The following is a 23,501-nucleotide window of genomic DNA, read 5'->3' as shown; positions in this document are numbered from 1 at the left end:
AATCTGATAATAATGAGAGTGACACAGGACTAAGTAGCCTTGAGATTTAAAATGTGAAAACTAATAAGAGACAAGCAAAATGGCTTACACCAAAAGTGAATGGCAAATTAATTTAAATGGAATTGGTACTGGCTCGATTGTTTCACTCATTCCTCAAAATGAGTTTGAACGGCATTTCAAAGATACTGAAATTAAGCCTGAAGATATCTAATTAAGAACTTATACTGGAGAAAAGTTAAATTCCTGTGGGAATGTCATTCATAATATTGAGATACACCAACCAACTAGCCACGTCGGGCTTATATGTGGCAAAAACAAAAGGGCCAGTATTGTGGGGTCGTGATTGGCTGAGACAACTACAACTTGATTGGAAATCCATCTGCCATTTACATTCCACATCCCCTGCAATACAGTCAATGCAAAACGAATTAAGGAAGGTACTGGATGATGCCACAGCAGTGTTCAGGAATGCCACTGGAAAACTCAAACATGTTCAAGGGTAAAATAATGCTAATGAATTGCCATACCCATGCTTTACAAAGCTGTCCGGTTTCTTAAAACATCCATGATAAAGTAGCCAGTGAGCTAGACCTCAAAGAGGCTGAAGGAATTCTTTCCAAGGGTGAGTGGAGCCCATGGATAATACCAGTGGTTCCAGTAGTGAAAGAGAATGGATCTGCTGGATCTGTGGTGATTTTAAGGTCACCATCTATTCAATATCGACAGTAGGTCAATAACCTCTGCCCAGGATAAACGATATCTTTGCAAACCTTTCCGAAGGGAAACACTTCAGCAAAGTGGACATAGCTGAGGCCTACCTACAGACAGAGCTATAGAGTCAAAGAGCAGTACAGCACAGAAACAGGCCCTTTGGCCCATCTAGTCCATGCAAAACCATTTACATTGCCTACTTCCATCAACCATAGGCCTCTATATCCCTACTATCTATGTACCTATCCAAATCTCTTAAATGTTGAAATTGAGCTCGCATGCACCACTTGTGCTGGCAGCTCATTGCACACTTTCAGGACCCTCTGAGTGAAGAAATTTCCCCTCATGTTCCCTTTAAACTTCTCTCCTTTCACCCTTAACCCATGACTTCTAGTTGTATACCTCTAACAAATCTCTTCTCAATCTTCTTCGTTTTAAAGAATACAGAAATAACCCATTCAATTTTTCCTTATAACTCAGGCCCTCCAGACCTGGCAACATCCTTGTAAATTTTCACTACACTCTTTCAACCTTGTTTAGCTAGATGACTAAAACTGCGCAATACTCCAAATTGGGCCTCACCAACATCTTATACAACTTCAATAAAACATCCCATCTTCCGTACTCAAGACATTGATTTACAATGGCCAATGTGCCAAAAGCTTTCTTTACGACCCTATCAACCTGTGATGAAACTCACAATGAATTATGGACCTGTATTCCCAAATCCATTTGACCTACCACACTCCTCAGTGCCCTACCACTCACTGTGTAAGACCTACCCTGGTTGGTCCTACCGAAGTGCAAAACCTCACACGAGTCTGCATTAAATTCCATCTGCCATTTTTCGGCCCATTTTTCCAGCTGATGCAGATCCCTCTGCAAGCCAAGATAGCCTTCCTCGCTGTCCACTACACTCCCAATCTTGGTGTCATCCACAAACTTGCAATGAACCACATTATCATGCAGATCATTGATGTAGATAACAAACAACAAAGGACCTAGCATCAATCCCTGTAGCACGTTACTAGTCACAGACCTCCAGTCAGAGAGGCAACTCTCTACTACCACTCTCTGCCTCCTCCCACAAAGCCAATGTCCAATCCAATTTACTACCTCATCTTGAGTTCTGAGCAACTGAACCTTCATGACCAGCCTCCCATGCAGGACATTGTCAAATGCCTTACTAAAATCCACGTAGACAACATCCACTGCCTTGCCTTAATCCACTTTCCTGGTAACATCCTCGAAAAACTCTGTAAGATTGGTTAGGCATGACCTACCACGCGCAGAGTCATGCTGACTATACTTAAACTGTTCATGTCTATCTAAATACTTATATATCCAGTCCCTTAGAATACCTTCCAATAACTTTCCCACAACTGATGTCAGACTCGCCGGCCTATACTTTCCTGGTCTCCATTTAGTTTTTTTTAAATAGTGGAACAACTCACACATTATAATCCACATTGTCCACTGAAGCTTCCCTGTGATGCCATGCCTTATGGGATAAGTGCAGTCATATCACATGTTATGAGTGATGGAAATGAAGGCCCCATGGTGTTTAAATCACATTCCCTTACCATTGCAGAGAAAAACTATGCACAGATTGACAGAGAGGCCTTTAGTCTAGTTAAAACATTTCAACCAGAAAGTTTATAAGACCTGACAAGATGTTTAACAACTCATTGAAGGACACAGCATCCATCAAAGCAACAGGGAAGAGCTCCAGCAATGGTTGACTGCTGTGGAGAAATCAGGGCTGCCAGATAAATTCAAGGCTTGGATTTAAAAGCACTGGACTCTCCCTCGGATTCTGTGGCACCTGCTAGTCTATGATGTCCCACTGTCAACAGCTGAGACCTTTGAGAGAAAAATCAGCCAGCACCTACGGAGGTGGCTGGGTCTGGCTAGGACCCTAAGCAGCATAGCCTTGTACGGGAAGAAGAACAGACTGGAACTCCCCATCAGTAGTGTGAGAGAGGAGTTCATGCTCACCCATGCAAGGGAAGTGCTGCAATACAGAGAGTCCAGCAACCTGAAGGTCTCACATACTGCCAGTGAGGTGGAGGGCGCAGGATGCAGCTGAAGAAGCCAAAGCACAGCTGTGTCATAGTGTGCTGGTGGGCTCAGTGGCATCGCGACGGGCAGGTTTGGGTTGCTTCCCAACAGTCTGCTACAATAAGGTGCAAAGAAGAGCGAGGCACCAGTTGGTCCAGCAGGAGGTGTGAGCTGCTATAGAGGAGCTACAGTACGTGCCAGCAAGGCGTGTGGACAAGATGGAACCAGGTAGCAGAGCGCAACATCTTGTGGGGGGAGATTTGGCGAGCTGAACCCCACTGCATCAAGTTCCTGATCCAGTCGGTCCATGACGTCTTGCCGAGCCCAGCAAACCTCTACTGCTGGGACAAGGTCGAAACACCAGCGTGCTCCCTGTGCCGAGGGAAGAGGACATTAGAGCACTTCCCGAGCTGAGGCCCAAAAGCCCTGGGGAAGGGGCATTATTGTTGGCACCATGACCAGGTGCTGAAGACGGTGGCTGACACCTTGTGCATAACCATCACCCAAGCCAAATACCATCACCTAACAAAGCAAGCCACTGATTTTATCAAGACAGGGCAGAAGGCTCAAACCCAATCCAAGGAACATGTTAGCCTCTCAGAAACAGCTAAGGACCGGCAATTGAGAGTTGGCCTAGGGAAACAGAACAGATTCCCTGGGTATATCTCCTCAACAATGCTTAGGCCAGACATATTGCCACTGTCAAAGTCATGTTGGACAGCTGGTCTTGTTGGAGCTGAACATTTCCTGGGAAGACCAGAGGAGGCCCATGAAAGGAAAAAGACCAGGTACCAAAACTTGGTAGAGCAGTGCTACAGCAAGGGGTGGCAGGCATACTCTGTGCCCAGAGGTGGGCTGCAGAGGGTTTGCTGGTCAGTCCCTCTGCCAAGCCTACAGCCAGATAACATCTCAGGAGCCCAGATGAGGAAAGCCATCAGGAACACCATAGAGGTAGCAGAGCGAGCCTCGAGATGGCTGTGGATCAGGAGAAGAGATCCTTCGCAGAATGCTACTCAGACACAATTCAGGGCCTGATCAACCCCAGCTGGGTCGCCCGGGTGAGGGTGTCTGATGTTGAAAGACCCAAAACAACCTGTGACCCCAGGTTACATCACTGACGATGCGTCTGAGTGCATCGCAAGATGTATTACTCTATCTATAATGGGAGAGAGTTTACCCTCATTACTGATCATCAATCACTATTGTCTATTTTCAGTCCATAGAAGGGTGTTCCACAAACAGCAGCAGCACAAATACAGAGATGGGCTCTGTTTCTTGGAGGTCACAATTACAGGGTCAAATTCAATTGGACGACTAATAATGGAAATACTGAAGGATTGTCCCATTTACCCTTGAAAAAGGAAATATCTGAAAAATTCACAAAAGAGGACACTTCTCCTGACGTATTCTCCCTAATGCAAATTGGAAGTTTCCCTATTACAGCAGAGATGATCCAAAGGAAAACCAGAATGGACCCCACACTCCAATTCCCCCATTTGTACCAGCACTGGGATGAACTTGCCCTTGACGGAGTTTACCTTACGTGGGGATTGACAGCTGTTGTACCATCCAAGCTGCTAGAGGAGCTACACACCAGTCACTTAGGTGTGGTTAAAATGAAATCAGTGGCATGAAGCTTTGTCTGGTGGCCTAGGACAGAGAAGCAGATTGACCAGCTTGCCTTGCACTATTTGAGATGCCAACACATCCAGAAGATGCCAAGAGCAGCACCTCTCCATCCCTGGAAATGGCCTGCATTGCTCAGGCAGAAGATTCATGTAGATTTTGCCAGACCATTCATGGGGACAAATGTCTTGGTAGTAGTGAACACAGCTACAAAGAGGCCAGAAGTGTTCCCAATAGCATCCACTACAGCCTCACACACTCTTGATGTGTTGAGAAGTCTCTTCTCAAGGACTGGTGTTCCAGAATACTTAGTCATTGACAATGAACCACTGTTTGTTGTGGAACAGTTTCAGTCTTTTCTGAAAATAAATGGAATAAAACATATTACATGTGCACCATACCACCTAGCTAGAAATGACTTGATAAAAAGGTTTGTCCAGAGTCTAAAGAAAGCACTGTGAGTATTGTCAGCAGAATACACAGCACTGACTCTGAATCAAACACTCTCCAATTTCCTCCTTAACTATTGAAATGCATTCACAATCAACAATTCACCAGCTATGCTGTTCCTGGGTTGTCCCGTGCATTCACTCTTCAATCTCCTCAAACCCAGTCTCAGAAGGAGTAAGCTGGACAAACAACTGAGACAAATTGAAGGCTCCTCAAACAAGAAAGCTTGATGTCCCACTCCTGGAGAAGCAGTCCTGGCAAGGGACTACAGACGTGATTAAAAGTGCATGCTTGGAAATATTAAGGACAGAACTGGACCACTCTCCTACACAGTGGAGATCGCATCTGATATCATCTGGAGACAACACATCAATCAGCTGAGGACAGCAAAGTCAATTGTTAAAGAAGAAAGGTAGCCAGAGTTCTCAGAACCATTTCACAGAGGAGACCCCAGAACCAGAGATTTTTTTAAGAGCCTCAAGCTTCGCCTGCCAAGCAGAGTTATTCCCCCCAATCCTTCTTGTCCACAGTGATTAAATCTTTAGACCTGAATGGGACAATTTAAAATTTACTATGCTGTAAATGTCTTTATAGTAGCATTATATAGTATACTGTATATGTGTATTCCATTTTGAGTTGGACTTTATAACTAAGCAAGGATGAGTGTTGTGTATTTAATATTTCAGTATTAGTTAAGTAATATTATAAATATATTGCTTGATTAAGCATTCTTTGTTGTTTACATAATTCATTGCGGGTTATACTGTATGTAAAAGTACGTAAATGGCATACGTTATTATGCTGCCACATCACATCTGTATGCAAACACAAGGAATTCTGCAGATGCTGGAAATTCAAGCAACACACATCAAAGTTGCTGGTGAACGCAGCAGGCCAGGCAGCATCTCTAGGAAGAGGTACAGTCGATGTTGCGGACCAAAACCCTTCGTCAGGACTAACTGAAGGAAGAGCTAGTAAGAGATTTGAAAGTGGTAGGGGGAGGGAGAGATCCAAAATGATAGGAAAAGACAGGAGGGGGAGGGATGGAACCAAGAGCTGGACAGTTGATTGGCAAAAGGGATATGAGAGAATCATGGGACAGGAGGCCCAGGGAGAAGGAAAAGGGGGAGTTGGGGGGGGGGAACCCAGAGGATGGGCAAAAGGTATTGTCTCTCTCTCTCCCTCTCTCCTTTTTCTCCCTCTGTCCCTCTGACTATACCCTTTGCCCATCCTCTGGGTTTCCCCCCCTCCCCCTTTTCCTTCTCCCTGGGCCTCCTGTCCCCTCATATCCCTTTTGCCAATCAACTGTCCAGCTCATGGCTCCATCCCTCCCCCTCCTGTCTTCTCCTATCATTTTGGATCTTCCCCTCCCCCTCCCACTTTCAAATCTCTTACTACCTCTTCTTTCAGTTAGTCCTGACGAAGGGTCTTGGCCCGAAACGTCGACTGTACCTCTTCCTAGAGATGCTGCCTGGCCTGCTGCGTTCACCAGCAACTTTTATGTGTGTTGCTCACATCTGTATGCCTCACTTAAAGTAAAAATGAAGCATACAAGTTCTCTCAAACTTCTTTTACTTTTCTTCCAATTAGTTGAATGTTTTGGAATTAGAAAACATAACAAAAATGTATTTGTCACTCTCTTTCCCAGTTCCAATGAAAGATTTTTGAACTAAAAATCTGCTCCTCCTCCCACAGATCCTGTCTGACCTATTTAGTGTTTCATTATGTCTTGTTTTAATTCTAGATATCCAACATCTATAGTACATTTTCTTCAAGTTTTTGAACTATTGAGGAAGCAATGGTAATGGTGAACAGTCAGAAAAAAAAATGGAGTTAGGCCTAGATAAATCAGTTATGTCTGAAGTGAATTGTGTTAGAGACTTGAGGTGACAGATGACACACTTCTTTCCCCACACCCTATATCCTGAGCTGGTAATTTGATGAAAAGTGCTTGATAAATAGATGGGGAAGGGGGATTGTTGCTCGCTGCTATCGGGGACTACAGAAGCTTAGAGATGTCTTTTAATAGGTTAGACGCTACTGTGCGAATATATTGTTGCCAACAGCTTTTCCCAGACATTTTTGTTAATTTTGTCAATAACACACATAACAATGTTTTTATTTAAATTCATACTTTATAAATTAAGCATCATCCAATGATAGATCGGGTCCTAGGGTTGAGGTTCTGAACTGGAAAAAGGCCAAATTTGAAGAAATGAGAAAGGATCGAAAAAGCATGGATTGGGACAGGTTGTTCTCTGGCAAAGATGTGATTGGTAGGTGGGAAGCCTTCAAAGGGGAAATTTTGAGAGTGCAGAGTTTGTATGTTCCTGTCAGGATTAAAGGCAAATTGAATAGGAATAAGGAACCTTGGTTCTCAAGGGATATTGTAACTCTGATAAAGAAGAAGAGGGAGTTGTATGAAATGTATAGGAAACAGGGGGTAAATCAGGTGCTTGAGGAGTATAAAAAGTGCAAGAATATACTTAAGAAAGAAATCAGGAGGGCTAAAAGAAGACATGAGGTTGCCTTGGCAGTCAAAGTGAAGGATAATCCAAAGAGCTTTTACAAGTATATTAAGAGCAAAAGGATTGTAAGGGATAAAATTGGTCCTCTTGAAGATCAGAGTGGTCGGCTTTGTGCGGAACCAAAGGAAATGGGGGAGATCTTAAATAGGTTTTTTGCGTCTGTATTTACTAAGGAAGCTGGCATGAAATCTATGGAATTGAGGGAATCAAGTAGTGAGACCATGGCAACTGTACAGATTGAAAAGGAGGAGGTGCTTGCTGTCTTGAGGAAAATTAAAGTGGATAAATCCCCAGGACCTGACAGAGTGTTCCCTCGGACCTTGAAGGAGACTAGTGTTGAAATTGCGGGGGCCCTGGCAGAAATATTTAAAATGTCGCTGTCTATGGGTGAAGTGCCGGAGGATTGGAGAGTGGCTCATGTTCTTCCGTTGTTTAAAAAAGGATCGAAAAGTAATCCGGGAAATTATAGGCCGGTGAGTTTAACGTCAGTAGTAGGTAAGTTATTGGAGGGAGTACTAAGAGACAGAATCTACAAGCATTTGGATAGACAGGGGCTTATTAGGGAGAGTCAACATGGCTTTGTGCGTGGTAGGTCATGTTTGACCAATCTGTTGGAGTTTTTCGAGGAGGTTACCAGGAAAGTGGATGAAGGGAAGGCAGTGGATATTATCTACATGGACTTCAGTAAGGTTTTTGACACGGTCCCGCATGGGAGGTTAGTTAGGAAAATTCAGTCGCTAGGTATACATGGAGAGGTAGTAAATTGGATTAGACATTGGCTCGATGGAAGAAGCCAGAGAGTGGTGGTAGAGAATTGCTTCTCTGAGTGGAGGCCTGTGACTAGTGGTGTGCCACAGGGATCAGTGCTGGGTCCATTGTTATTTGTCATCTATATCAATGATCTGGATGATAATGTGGTAAATTGGATCAGCAAGTTTGCTGATGATACAAAGATTGGAGGTGTAGTAGACAGTGAGGAAGGTTTTCAGAGCCTGCAGAGGGACTTGGACCAGCTGGAAAAATGGGCTGAAAAGTGGCAGATGGAGTTTAATACTGACAAGTGTGAGGTATTGCACGTTGGAAGGACAAACCAAGGTAGAACATACAGGGTTAATGGTAAGGCACTGAGGAGTGCAGTAGAACAGAGGGATCTGGGAATACAGATACAAAATTCCCTAAAAGTGTCGTCACGGGTAGATAGGGTCGTAAAGAGAGCTTTTGGCACATTGGCCTTTATTAATCAAAGTATTGAGTATAAGAGCTGGAATGTTATGATGAGGTTGTATAAGACATTGGTGAGGCCGAATCTGGAGTATTGTGTTCAGTTTTGGTCACCAAGTTACAGGAAGGATATAAATAAGGTTGAAAGAGTGCAGAGAAGGTTTACAAGGATGTTGCCGAGACTTGAGAAACTCAGTTACAGAGAAAGGTTGAATAGGTTAGGACTTTATTCCCTGGAGTGTAGAAGAATGAGGGGAGATTTGATAGAGGTATATAAAATTATGATGGGTATAGATAGAGTGAATGCAAGCAGGCTTTTTCCACTGAGGCAAGGGGAGAAAAAAACTAGAGGACATGGGTTAAGGGTGAGGGGGGAAAAGTTTAAAGGGAACATTAGGAGGGGCTTCTTCACACAGAGAGTGGTGGCAGTATGGAATGAGCTGCCAGACGAGGTGGTAAATGCGGGTTCTTTTTTAACATTTAAGAATAAATTGGACAGATACATGGATGGGAGGTGTATGGAGGGATATGGTCCGTGTGCAGATCAGTGGGACTAGGCAGAAAATGGTTTGGCACAGCCAAGAAGGGCCAAAGGGCCTGTTTCTGTGCTGTAGTTTCTATGGTTCAACTTATCTATGAATATCAGTTTGAAACTACCTTTTGGCTGGTTATTAATGTCCAATTAACTGATAGATCACAAAATTAGAATTGTTAGCTAATATTTTCAAATTTAAAAAAGTATTACCATCTCCTCCACTGGAATCAAATCCATTTAGTTTCAGTTTTCAATGTTAACTTTAAAAAGTAGGTTCATCAAGCATCATAAACCACATTTTTTTAAAAATAGTGCTTTTCCAATTTAAATTAATCAATATCTGGTCCTTCTATTAGTTGCCTTTCTCCAAACACACTCCCATTGCCATTTCAGAATTTTCCACCCACTGCTTTTCATAGCATGAAAAGGTGGTTACTATATGAAGAAAAAAGAAATAGAAAAGCCAAGTTTGAGGCCCAGATCTATAGGATGAATTCCAATATTCAGTTACCAGCTTATGTGATGCACTCACATTTTCACATCATTTCAGCAGTATCTATATTTAGACTTCTACCATCAAGGAATGTCACAAATATTTAAGATTAAAAATTTTAGGATATTTATATCCTAAAATATTTTGGATTAAAAATTTCAATCATGCATACAAATTAGTTTAATAACACACTTCATTGCATTCCTATTGTGAACACAGGTTGAAACAGTAGCAAACGTACAACTGTAACAGCTGTCCAATATTAAAATAATGCATGGAATATTTTAAAGATTTTAAACATCACTGATGATTTTCAATTTTCCTTATTTTATTTCAAACCTTTAAGTTGTTTATTATGGGTATGCTGATGAGGCTGAGCAGATTTGCATTTTTTTCTGGAAGAGACGTCTGCTGCTGTCCTTATTTAATAGCATACAGGCTCATTATTTTAGCATCATGGCATAGAATTCCTTCCAGGGAAATTCAAACTCCTAACTTAGAACCATTTTGTCATGGCACAGTGCCAATCTGTCAACGCTATTTCCCAATACTCATTTTTATTGCATTCCTAGGCTTCCCTGCAGGTTCCTACTAATTGTGAGCTCTCTACCAAACTCATACCACAGCTGTATCAATGTAAAAGTACAGTTGGATAAACAGAAATGTGCTGTGCATAGTGGGAATGAACTCATTTGGGATATGCATACACTTAAATTGCTATTAGATAGCCAAATGCTACTCAGTGTTTGAAATCATAATTTTTTCTGGCTGTTCAGTGACTGTGAAAAATAAATAGGATTAATGTAACTCTGCAGTGGGCACTTTAAAATGTAGTAACAGCAAAACAATGAGACCTTTGATGGTAGTTCACAGACAACTTTCAGAAAATGGCAACACAAACTTACTGAGAATCATAGAGTCACAAATATATTCCTGCATGGACTGCAGTCATTCAGCCTTCCTACAAAACAATGTATTCAACATTATTTCCCTATTCAATCCCTGTAGATTATTTTCCCTCAAGTATCTATTCAACTCCCCTTTGAAAATGTTGACAGACAACAGTTTCTCTCCTTTTACTTTTCTAAACCTGTCCTAATCTTGTACACTTCTCTCAAATTTTCTCACAGCCTTCATTAATCAAAAGCAAACAAATTCTTATTCTCTAATGTAATCTTAAAGCTAAATTCCCTTGTTCATGGAAAGATTGGAATATTCTCTATTTCTGCATAAAGATGACCTAAAATGTGATCAGATTTTCATGTAAATCCTTAAACTGGATTAAAGGAATCCAATTAAATAAATACACAAAATAACATTATATTTGTCATTTATTTATTGAGAAAAATGATCCAATATTACATGTATTTGTTGGGAAAAGTATGTGCCTCAGCTTTCAATAACTTGTGTGGCTCCCTTGTACAGCAATAACTTCAACCAAACGTTTCCAGTAACTGTTGATCAGTCCTGCACATTGGCTTGGAGGAATATTAGGCTATTCCTCCTTACAAAACTGCTTCAACTCTGGGATGTTGGTGGGTTTCCTTCCATGAACTGCTTGCTTCAGGTCCTCCACAAAATTTCTATAGTTCAGGACTTCGACTCAGCCATTCCAAAACATGAATTCCCTTCTTTTTAAATCATTCTGTTGTTGATTTACTCTTGTTTTTTTCAGATCATTGTCTTGTTGCCTTATTCAAATCCTATTAAGCTTCAGATGATGGACTGCTACCCTGACATTCTCCTGTAAAATGTCTCAATACAATTTTGAATTCATTGTTCCCTCAATGATTGCAAGATGTCCAGGCCCTGAGGCAGCAAAACAGCCCCAAACCGTGATGCTCCTTCCACCATGCCTAACAGTTGGGATGAGGTTTTGGTACCTTTTTCCCTCCAAATATAGCAACATACATTCCTGCCAAAAAGTTCAACTTTTATCTCATCCATCCACTGGACATTGTCCCAGAAGCATTGTAGAACATCCAGGTGATCTTTTGCAATCTTGAGACATGCAGTAATGTTTTTTGTTGGAGAGCAGTTGTTTCCTCCGTGGTGTCCTTCCAGGAACACTATTTTTTTTTTCAATCTTTTTATTAGTTTCATAAAAATAAACATAACATGGTAGTAGTACAAAGTTATTGGGAATACATTGTTATAATTAACATGAGTGATTATAAAGACAGATAACACGTAAATGATAAAACTCCCAATCATATAGGATACAAATGAATACTGTAATATAAAACAAAGAAAAATATCTAAAAAAAAATCATGAAAAAGGAAAAAAATAATAACCCCCCCCCAAAAAAAACTAAACTAAACAGAATTAATCAACTAAACTAAAAAAAAAAGACATGGGCTGTTTAGTAACATCCTAAAAAAAAAGAGAAAAGAAAACCTTAGTGTTGACGACTCCATTCCTCTCAACCAACATTACAGAGAAGTAAAATAAGTTTGGAAATGGTCAAATTACATCATATGAAAATGCTGAATAAATGGCCTCCAAGTCTTATTGAATTTAATTGAGGGGTCATAAACAACACTTCTAATTTTTCCAAATTTAAACACAACATAGTTTGAGAAAACCAATGAAATGTGATAGAAGGATTAATCTCTTTCTAATTCAGCAAAATGGATCTTCTAGCCATTAAAGTAAGAAATGCAATCATCCGACGAGCTGAAGAGGTTAAATGATTTCATTCTATCATTGGTAACCCAAAAATAGCAGTAATTGGGTGAGGTTGTAAGTCTATATTCAAAACCGTTGAAATAATATCAAAAATATCTTTCCAATACTTTTTCAACAAAGGACATGACCAAAACATGTGAGTTAGAGAAGCTAATTTCCCTCAAGGTCCTACAGAATATCCTGTCAGGACCCGGAGACTTTTATATTCCTTAAAAGCGCCAGTACTTCCTCTTCTTTAGTCATCATAGTTTCCATAACTATCCTACTTGTTTCCCTTACCTTACACAATTCAAAATCCTTCTCCTTAGTGAATACCGAAGAAAAGAAATCGTTCAAATCTCCCCCATCTCTTTTGGTTTCACACATAGCTGTCCACTCTGATTCTCTAAGGGACCAATTTTATCCCTCACTATGCTTTTGCTATTAATATAACTGTAGAAATCCTTTGGATTTATTTTCACCTTACTTGCCAAAGCAACCTCGTATCTCCTTTTAGCTTTTCTAATTCCTTTCTTAAGATTCTTTTTACATTCTTTATATTCCTCGAGCACCTCATTTACTCCATGCTGTCTACATTTATTGTAGATATCTCTCTTTTCCTGAACCAAATTTCCAATATCCCTTGAAACCATGGCTCCCTGAAACTTTTAACCTTTCCTTTCAACCTAACAGGAACATAAAGATTCTGTACGCTCAAAATTTCACCTTTAAAAGACCTCCATTTTTATTATTACATCCTTCCCATTAAACAATTTGTCCCAATAGCTACAACGTCATACTTCCAGGTATCAATCCATGCTCTAAGCTCATCCACCTTTCTTATAAAACTCCTCACATTAAAACAAATGAGTTTTATGAGCTATGTGAAGATCTAATCACATTTTAGGTCATATTTATGCAGAAACAGAGAAAATTCTATGGGGTTCACAAACTTTCTAACACACTGTATACCTTCAGTACCTGTAATGGGATGGTCATATCATTTATAAAGTTACTTGATCAGAATTTGAAGCAATGTTTCAGTTTGGGCCTAACTCATATTATTTTTAAATCAATACAAATTCCATGTTTTATACTCAATGCCTCTATTTAAGAAGATCAAAACTTGATATGCATCTGCTTTCTCAAAGACTTGTGCACAAATATGAACTTCATTCTATTTATGCACTATTTTTGTATTCTCTTTAGAACCAGGACTCCTGTTCTTTCTACCAAAATATATCATATTAGACTGTAATATTTGCCCATCCGAGTGATCTATGCCCTCTTGTAGTTTATTACTACTCATTTTAAGTGTTCACCATCCTTTCAAAGTGCGTGTTGTTTACAAGGTGTAATGTTACCCTGCTCACCAACTTGTCATGCATATTTAAAAAATGGTAACCCTAGCTTTGACTACATTTATCACAACTCTGGGTTTCCTGCCTTAGTGCTAACTTTGCATCCATACTGCCACTCACCTTTTGCCTATGCCCCAAATATTCTAATCAACTGTTTAATAAAGGGCTTCTGAGTATACAAGCAGATTACATCTGCTACATTCATTTCACAAACCTCTCCCATTTTCTTATCTCCTTTCTCTGATTTTTCCTAATGCTTACGTTTAGGTTGAAATTCTCTTATCTAAGCCTAACATTTACAATATCTCTGTTTTGACAATATTATTACTAGACATTGCCAGTGTTACAGAAATTAAGCCTATACAGCAGAACTAAATATGAATCCAAGTATAGTGAACATGCAAAACAGCCAAATAAAATTATCCTGACATATCTGGGAAGTACCTTGAAAATACAGCACTTATCTAGTCCTAACTTTTCAGACTATCTTCCCACATATTGCATACAAATAAGTTCAGATGTGCAGAGCCATTTATCATTACAAATTATTCGCTCAACCAAAGAGATCAACAATACATTGAGACCAAACGTGCACAGTGGCAAGACACTTCGACACATCCCAACAAATAGAGAAGGTATGGACTTAACCCTTATGGACTACTCCAAAAAGGCTAGGTCATGTAATATAGCTGAACATGATAAAAATAAACATACATTAGCCTCACCACAAACCCTGAAGAACAGACACTGACAAGCAGCAAAGGCCTTATATTTTCCAGCTATCAACACTATTAAAGGTATTGAATGCATCTGTATGAGTGCTTCTGGATTTCAGGGATCAAAATTGCAAAAAAAAATCAATTAACATTAATGAACTTTAAAATTCATTGATATTTTAAAAACCTAAATAAATTAAAATGACCTAAAACTCATTAAACAAATAAAAATCATTGAAGTGAACTGAATTAATCAAAGAAAAAGTTATCACATATTTTCCTTGTCCTCTCATTTATCGTTCAGATGAAAAGGAGGCTCATGGTCCAGTGTCTATAATTCAGCACATCTCAATTCCACCAAGTCCTGAGATTTTTGCCACCTGCAGGGGAAAATATTAGCATTTGCCACCAACATCCAGCTCATGATGATCCATTATGTGAAACTGTGCTGAGAATAACCTGAAGTAAATTGCCAGGGAAAAGGATGAATCCATGTGTTTGAGGAAGCATGTGGAATGGAAGCCAAGCAGTATAGGGTTGGTGCAGCTAATGCTGAATAAGAGTACTATGGAACATTGTTAAAATTACTGTACTATGGGTCTGGACACAGAAGAATGGGTCTGCTCAAAGGCAACTGGGTAATTTAAGTTCAAATAATTAATATAATCTGTAACTTTAAAAATTGCTAGTACTAGTCATGTTGACCACAAATCTACCATTTATTGTTCAAAAAAATGTCATGTTCATTAATATTCTACAGGGAAGGAAACCTGCCATGCTGACTGAGTCTGGTTTATATGTAGTGCCAAGCTCAGAGCAAAGTGGAAGATAATTAACTATCTACAGCTCAGTTGTAGTGCAGTGATGTAAATTAGGGATTGACAATAAATACTGATTTTGCCCCCCAGAAATAAATAAAGAAATGCAATATTGGAGAAATTAATGGCTCATCCACAGTCCTACAATATAGAGTGTCAGAAAGGAGGAACTAACAAAATAGAATCAATATATAAATATTAATATATTCACTGCCTTCTTCCCATTACCTTTGATGTCCTTATTAATCATGAACCTATCAAACTCTGCTTCAAATATACCCAAAGACTTGGCCTCCACAGCCATCTGTAGCAATGAATTCCACAAATCCACCACCCTCTGGCTAAAAAAAAAAAATCCTCCTATTCTCTGTTCTGAAGGGACACCCTTCTTTTCTGAGGCTGTGCCCTCTGGTCTTAGACTCCCCCACTATAGGAACCATTCTCTCCACATTCACCCTTCAATATTCAATAGATTTCAATGAGATCCCCCATCATTCTTCTAAACGCCAGTGAGTACAGGCCCAGAACCATCAAACACTCCTCATAAGTTAACCCTTTCATTCTTAGGATCATTTCTTGTGAACTTCCTCTTCCTTTGGACCCTCTCCTTTATCACATCAATAATTTTTCAGCAGTGCTGAGAAAGAAATTGTCACACTGCTTGTGACATGACCATATCTCTACGAGAGGTGCTCAAAACAGCTATAAACATATAGACTTCAATGTAACAGGCTCCTTCCAAACCCCAACAGAGAAAAGAGTTCAAACATAAGTCATACATTATCGAAGTTAGCATGCTTTGTTTGCGATTGTTACAATCTGAACTATTTCTGAGTGAAAAGCAGGCATCCATCTCAAGAATGCTGCATTTCTTATTTGGGATACAAAAACATAATTTTATTTTGATGTACATGTAACCACAACACTTGTGATTAATCTGCATGATTGGGAAGAAAATTTGCATTGTTCCATATATAGAAATAAATGGATCATTTTGCAAACTATACTCTTGCCATTGACATTTCTTTCAATGGCCCTAGGTGCTGCCAGCAGCAGAGCTATTTATATAATAGTAATATTCCTTTTGATACACTGCAAGGAAACTAAGAGCTAATTATAAATTATGTTACTTTGTATCTAAAGCCAAGCATAGATATTAACTCGTGATACCATTTCAGTTGAGATAGACAGATAGATACTTTATTGATCCCAAAGGAAATTAGTGTCACAGTAGCACTACAATTGCACAGATATACAAATATTAAAAGAGAAGTAAGAAAGAATAAAAAATAAGTTACCTCAAACAGTCTAGCAGGAGGGGGTCATCACTTCCCCAGCTATAGACTGAGTCATTATAGAACCTAATGGCAGAGGGCAAGAAGGATCTCATGTAGTGCTCTTTGGAGCAGTACAGTTGTCTTAGTCTATTACTAAAAGTGCTCCTCTGTTCAGCCAAAGTGGCATGCAAAGGATGAGAAACATTGTCTAGAATGGCCAGGATTTTCCATAGGGTCCTTTGTTCTACCACAGCCTCCAATGTGTCCAGGTTGATTTCTGTAACAGAGCCAGCCTGTCTAATCAGTTTATTGAGCCTGTTGGCATCACCCATGTTAATGCTATTGCCCCAGCACATCAATGAATAGGAGAATGCACTGACGAAAACAGACTAGTAGAACATGTGAAGGAGAGGTCTGCATACTCCAAAGGACCTTAGTCTCCTCAGAAAGTAGAGGTGACTCTGGCCTTTCTTGTACATAGCCTCGATATTGGTGCTCCCTTCAAGTCTGTCATCCAGGTGCACCCCCAGGTACTCGTAGGTCTTTACCATGAATAGTAACAGGGGATAATGCAACCTTCGTCTTCCTAAAGTTCATCACCATCTCCTTTGTCTTACTGATGTTGAGCTGCAGATGATTCAGCTTGCACCATTTGACAAAGTCCTCCACCAGGGCCCTGTATTCATCCTCTCATTCTTCCTTTATACACCCAACTATTGCTGAGTCATCAGAGAATTTCTGCAAGTGACTGACTCAGTGTTGTATCTGAAGTCCAAAGTATACAGCGTAAACAGGAAGGGAGCCAGTTCAGTCCCCTGTGGGGCCCATCTGCTATTATAGTCATGTCTGACATACAGATCTAAAGCCGCACAAACTGTAGTCTGCCAGTCCATTCTCTAGGACACAATGGAAGTGTCAACCTGCATTGAACAGAGCTCCCCCCCCCCACAACAATGAGGGCTTGGTATTAAAGGAACTTGAAAAATCAAAGAACATGATCCTCACGGTGCCACCTTGCTTGTCCAAATGGGAGTAGGCTCTGTTCAGCAGGTAGATGACAGCATCATCAACTCCAATGTTCTCCAGGTAGGCAAACTGAGAGGATCGAGGGCTGATCTGACCAGGGGTCAGAAGAGAGCTAGGACCAGCCTCTCTAGGGTCATCATGATGTATGAGGTCAGACACTGGACAGTAGTCTTTCAAGACTTACGGTTGGCCCTTCTTGGGTACTGGGACCACACGTAATATTTTCCACACAGTCAGGACCCTTTGCAGGCTGAGACTCAGACTGAAAATGCACTGGAGAACTTCACACAACTGCTCAGCACACTTCTTCAGTACCTTGGAGTTCACAGCATCCGGTCCCAATGCTTTGCCGTGTCTGAGATTCCCCAGAGACCTTCTCACCTGCTCAGTAATGAAGGTGACTCCATGATGACTAGGGAGTTGGTGGAAGGAGGGGGCTAGGGGAGGTGAAGATTAGGATGATAGCAGTCGGTATGTGGAGGTGTGGATGGTAAGTGTAGGGCAAGGAGGGGATGTAGATAGTGATAGCCTATGTTGTTCATCCTTGTGTTGAACTGGAGGGGGGGATGAGAGAGCAGGGAGGAGAGGAGGCATTGGTGCTGAGGGGGCATTGGGTGCCTCAGCACCAGGACTGGTGTGCTGAGGGGTGTATGAACAAGAGGGTAATTGTCAAACCCATTGAAGAATTGGTTTTACTCATTAGCCCATTCACGGCTGCATTGTGAGGCTCTACAGCTAGCCTGATTGAAGACAGTGATGTTCTTTATGCCTCTCCACACCACCTGTGTGCTACTCTGCCCAGGTTTGTTCTCCAGCTCTCTCCAGTATTCCCCTTTAAGCACCTTGATTTTCTCCTTTAGTTCCCTCAGCACATGTTTCAATTCCTCCCGGTCTCCTGATCTAAAGGCTCTCTTTCTATGATTGAGAACAGTCTTTAGCTCACTGGTGACCCATGGTTCATTGTTAAGGAAGCAGCAAACAGTCCTTGACGGTACTACAGTGACCACACAGAAGTTGGTATAGCCAGTAATGCAATCAGTAAGTCCATGAATGTCCTCTCCATATGGTTCACAAAGCACATTCCAGTCAGTAACCTCAAAGAAGCCTTTCAAGGCCTAGATGGCCTCTGGAGACCATTTCTTTACTATCTTGGTAGTAGCTAGCTGTTGCTGTACTTTGGGCATGCGGTGAATCAGGTTGTGATCTTATCTTCCAAGTGGGGGAAGATTAATATCCACAAATCATCTGTATTCTTTATCACATCACTTTCATGCCTTATTCATTAGTCGGGTTCCATTAACCATTCTGAAATTCTCAAGATTGCTGAAGAAGGAAAGGAGCTTGATCCTTTTTGCGCCATTTATGAATCCTCTCTGCTCTCTCACTCTGCAGATGACACTTCTGTCACTATTGTTTATTTCCATTGTTTGTGGGCCATTTGCAGTCTGAAAATACTGACCACAATCAAATACGACTATTGCATGGTGTTTCAAAATGTCTTGGATATCTGGTTAAGGGCCTTAAAATGCTATGAGAAGATAGATTACAGCAATGTTGTAACTGGCTCCCCTGTTGTGTGAGCGTTGAAGTACTTCAACTATCAGTAGTGTTCAAAACAGGAAGATAGCTTTTTCAGGTTTTAAACACTGCACATAATCCTAATGCAGTGTAGCATTTATTCTTCAGAAGGACACAAAACGGTCACTTCCAGGCTTATGAATTTTTGTGTTGCACAACAACAAATAATGACATTTTTCAGAAAAACAATCTTAATCAGACATGCAAAGAAAACTGTGCCAATGAATTCATCAACAACACAGTGGCAGTTTTTAAAAAAATCACAGCAACAGTCCAGTCCAGAACAATTAAAGTTTTTCAGTTCCCAACCACTGTAAACAAATCTGTAAAATTAATATGTTTCATGATAGACTTCCCATGAATTATTCATATACTTAAGTGTATTATACGCTTTTTACCAAGCCCCAGGACTTTGAAACTGACTGGCCTACTGAGCCAAGCAATGGAGCCAAGAGCTTTATTCAGAAAATGGCACTACAGGAAAACTTTCACTTATTGTGTGACTTCAATTTTTGTAACATTGAATTAACACTTCAGTACAATACTGTGGGACTGCTGACAGGGAAGGAGCTTTCAGATGAAATGCTCAGTTGAATCTCAATTAACCCTCAATGTTTTAGGAAGTTGAAAATGAGAAGAGCAGGGAGTTTTTCAATACCTCCTGAATACAGACTATTAGTTATCGGCAACATCTTAAAAGCAGATGGCCTGGTCATTTTGCCTTTTTGGGTGCCTTAGTGTGCAAGGTGACTGAAGCATTTTCTCAGAACACAAGGAATGGAAGCATTTAACTGAGTGACTGTGTGAGCCAGCTCCACCATTCAATGAGATCATGGGCAGTCCAGACCCAGCCTCAACAACTCTTTCACATTCTCTCCCAACACCACTCAATTACCTTAAACAGCTGTCATGTTTCTGCTGCTGGACCATCGCGTCATCAGCCGGGTCCATCTGTCTTCAGGCGTTTCATCCCCTAACCCGGAACATCCTCGGGATGGTGGGACAGCAGAAAGTGATCAGTCTTCTACCCCCGATGGTCAGACATCCAACTACTATCGTCCCTTTGCAGACAAAGCCAACTGGATGCTCTCTCTGCTGCTTGGGCCATGGTGTTAACGTCTCTCTTCCTGGTTCTCTCTTATATCCCTAAAGCTGCCATCATCTTCCAGCATGACATGGCGGGAAATCCTCTTGCCCCCACTTCGACAGGGACGTTCCACGTCTGCCAGCCCTGCCGTCTGCAGTCTGCCACCAGGTCTTCGTACCTTGCAAGCTTCCTCTCGTGAGCCTCTTGGCTTCGGGTCGCCCAAGCTCTATCACCACGAGCTTCTTTGCACTCTGTGACAATAGTAGAATGTCTGGTCGAAGTGTGGTCTCTACTATTGGTGGGAACACCAGCTCCTTTTCAAGATCGACCTTCATCTCCCAGTCCTTTGCCATGCTCAGGATACCGTCTCTACCCTACATCATAGCAGTTAAAATACCTGTCAAGCTCAGCTCTCTATGATAGAAAATCAAAAGAAATCATGATCTTCTGAAAGATGAAATTCTTCCTCATCTCCATCTCCCATGCTGAAATCATGCCCCCTGGCTCAGACTACACCACCCCCCCATTAGGCAAAACATTCTTCTGCCCCCCTCCCCTTCCCAAAATCTTATTTGTTTCAATCAGCTCATCTGTCATTTTTTCTCAGCTCTGCGCAACTTATTTTCAGATGTCAACTCCCGCATACCAAGATTCAACCTCGTGAATCCTCTGCAGTGCTACCAGTGCAAAAGCAGACTTCCTTAAGTATGGATCCTAGACTGTATACAACATTCCAAGTGTGGTCTCAACAGTGAATTGTAAGGTTATATAAAAAGTACCCTACCTTTAAACTTACACCCTTAAAAACAAAGGCCATTTTTCCATCAGCCTTCTAAATTACCTGCTGTACCTGCATACCAAAAATGGTGAATCATGTAAAAGGACCAATTTCTCCCCTCTACCGCATCCAAAATCCCTTTGAACTGAAATAAATCAGTCTTCCTCCTTCCAAAATGAATAATTTGAAATGTTCTAAGATAATATTCCATCTGTTAACTTCCTGCCCAATCACTCGACATATCTAAACATGTACATGCATGTTCTTTGTATCCTCCTCACAAACTGATATCTTTTGGCTACTATATATTCCAAGCCTCCTGCCAAGTAATTAATATAATTTGGAAATATTGAAGACCCCAACACTGATTCCTGTAGCGCCGCACTAGTTAATAATCATCAATCTGAAAACAACCCATTCATCCTAACCCTCTATTTTCTGTCAGTTAGCAATCCTTAATCAATTGAATATATTGCTCACAATTCCATATGATTTTTATCTTGCACGGGATCCCGATATTTTGCACCAATGATCCTATTGTATCCTATTGTAGTATATTTACTTGTTCCCTTTACCTCTCCTGTTTGCTACATCCACGAAGAACTCTGGCAAATCTGCCAAGTACAATTTCCCTTTACTATAGCACCTACATTACAATACTATCTACAATAGTTACTATATTGTATCTACTACAATAGCACCTATGGAAAATATCTCAATGTCTTTAAATAAACTGAGATTTTTTAAAAACTACAAATGTAAGTTCTTTCATTGCCAAGTTGCCATTTTCAGATCTAGCAAAGTTGAAAATAAAGTTTCTAAACATCATACATAACCTGCAGTGAATAATTATAATTATAGCATTCAACTATATTGTATGACTTCCTTCTTTTATTATTTGAGCATATAGCATTAGGCACGGGCCATTTAAGATTTGAGGTCTGCTCTGTAACTCAGCAAGGTTATAGTCAGCAGGTACCTGAAATCCACTAATCCATATTTAATGATATATTTCATTAACACAAATCCATCAATCTCAGCCTTGCAAATTTCAGTTGACCCAATATCCATAATTTTTTCAGAAATAAGACATACATCTCCAGCACCTTGCTTTAACATTTTCTTATTTCACTCCTACTTTAAGGCTGAATCTATGTATTGTGGTTGTTATAAGCCAATATATTGCCTATTTTTTTTATTTAACATGCTACTTTCCTGATGAATTAGAACGGTGGATGCAGGGATGATGATTTACCTGGCCAATCCCTCGATATGCTGCAAACTGAAAAATGCATGAAGATCTTCCTCAAATATATTCAGTGGCTGAGCCTTCATGACGCCTTTAGAAGGAAAATTCAAAATACCCAATATCTTCTGGATGAATGAATAACTCATATTTTGAAACTGTGATCCATGAATCTAAATACCTCAGGCAGGTATTAAGTCAATTATCCCTGCAACCATCCTATCAACCCAATAAGATTTTTTTATGTTCAATAAGATCACATTCATTTCTGTGGAAGGAAAGTGTTTGTTGAGACCTGCTTTGACCTATCAGCTACGTGCCTCTGCCTTCCAGCGCCACCCCTCCCACATGCCCACTGGCAATTTCTGTCCATTATCTTTAACCCCTCCTTGGTTCACCTATCACCTACCAACCATGTCTCACCCCTTCCCCTCTCAGCTTTTTACCAGCTATCAGTCCCAATGCAGGGTCTCAATACTAAAGATCAACAATTCCTTTCCCTCTCAGATGCTGCTTCAACCCACTGACTTCCTCCAATTATTTGCACTTTTTGCTCCAGATCCCAGCAGGTGAATCCTGTGTTGCCATGTGCAGCTGATGTCCACACCTGATCATATATTTAGAGCATCCTCAACTAATGACATAAGCCCTGCAGGATAAGCAGTGCTTTCCAGGACCTTCCATCACCTTCACAGAATGGCCAAGTTTCACCTGCGTGAAATTTAATTATGTCACAACACTCTGTTTGGATATCCAAGCGTGCACCACTTCCCATCTAGTCCGTACTGTGACACAGAATCTAAAATTAGACCTAGTCCTTCTGAAAGTCGAGTACTTCACTGGGGCATTGTTATACCTCACGATATCCATGTGATCCTCAATTTAGGCCAGATGTCAATTAGAGTTCCTTTGAATCTTGCCACTCCAGAAAGGCCATGAAGTTTCAGCATAATTTAATATATTTCTTCATCTCCTGGTGTAATAAGGTTCTTTGACCCTATTTCTCAATTTCTTTAATGGTATGTAGCATGTGCTCTTTATTCATGGTGTTCATATAAATAAGTAAGGATCATGTCTTGATTCATATCATAAAACAGTTCTACATTAAAGTCTACATTTAGCATTTCTGTATTCTGAAATACACTCAGTGGAGAATAATCACTTGTGTGCGATCCTGTCTCTGTTTCACACTCTCATCAAACTCAATTGAATTTACCCTTGTCTTTTAAATTGTGAAGAAGCCAGGTGACTGAGATTTTTTTTTAAATGGATGTCAAAGCTAAAGTATCTGTCAAGTTCCCTTTAGCCTGTTAGTTTGAGA

General features: G+C 40.5%; 1 protein-coding gene across 4 annotated transcripts in view; it reads right to left on the bottom strand.

Moving 5' to 3' along the window:
- LOC134336513 (alpha-1,6-mannosylglycoprotein 6-beta-N-acetylglucosaminyltransferase B) overlaps positions 1-23,501 on the bottom strand; it is a 930,404-nt gene that overhangs the window by 864,595 nt on the left and 42,308 nt on the right. The gene's annotated exons all lie outside the window — the stretch shown is intronic.

This window comes from Mobula hypostoma, chromosome 22 (genome assembly GCF_963921235.1).
Source record: "Mobula hypostoma chromosome 22, sMobHyp1.1, whole genome shotgun sequence".
In the NCBI taxonomy this organism is placed as follows: Eukaryota; Metazoa; Chordata; class Chondrichthyes; order Myliobatiformes; family Myliobatidae; genus Mobula; species Mobula hypostoma.
Note: the sequence above shows the minus strand (reverse complement) of the source record. Positions and strands in the feature narration are given on the sequence as shown.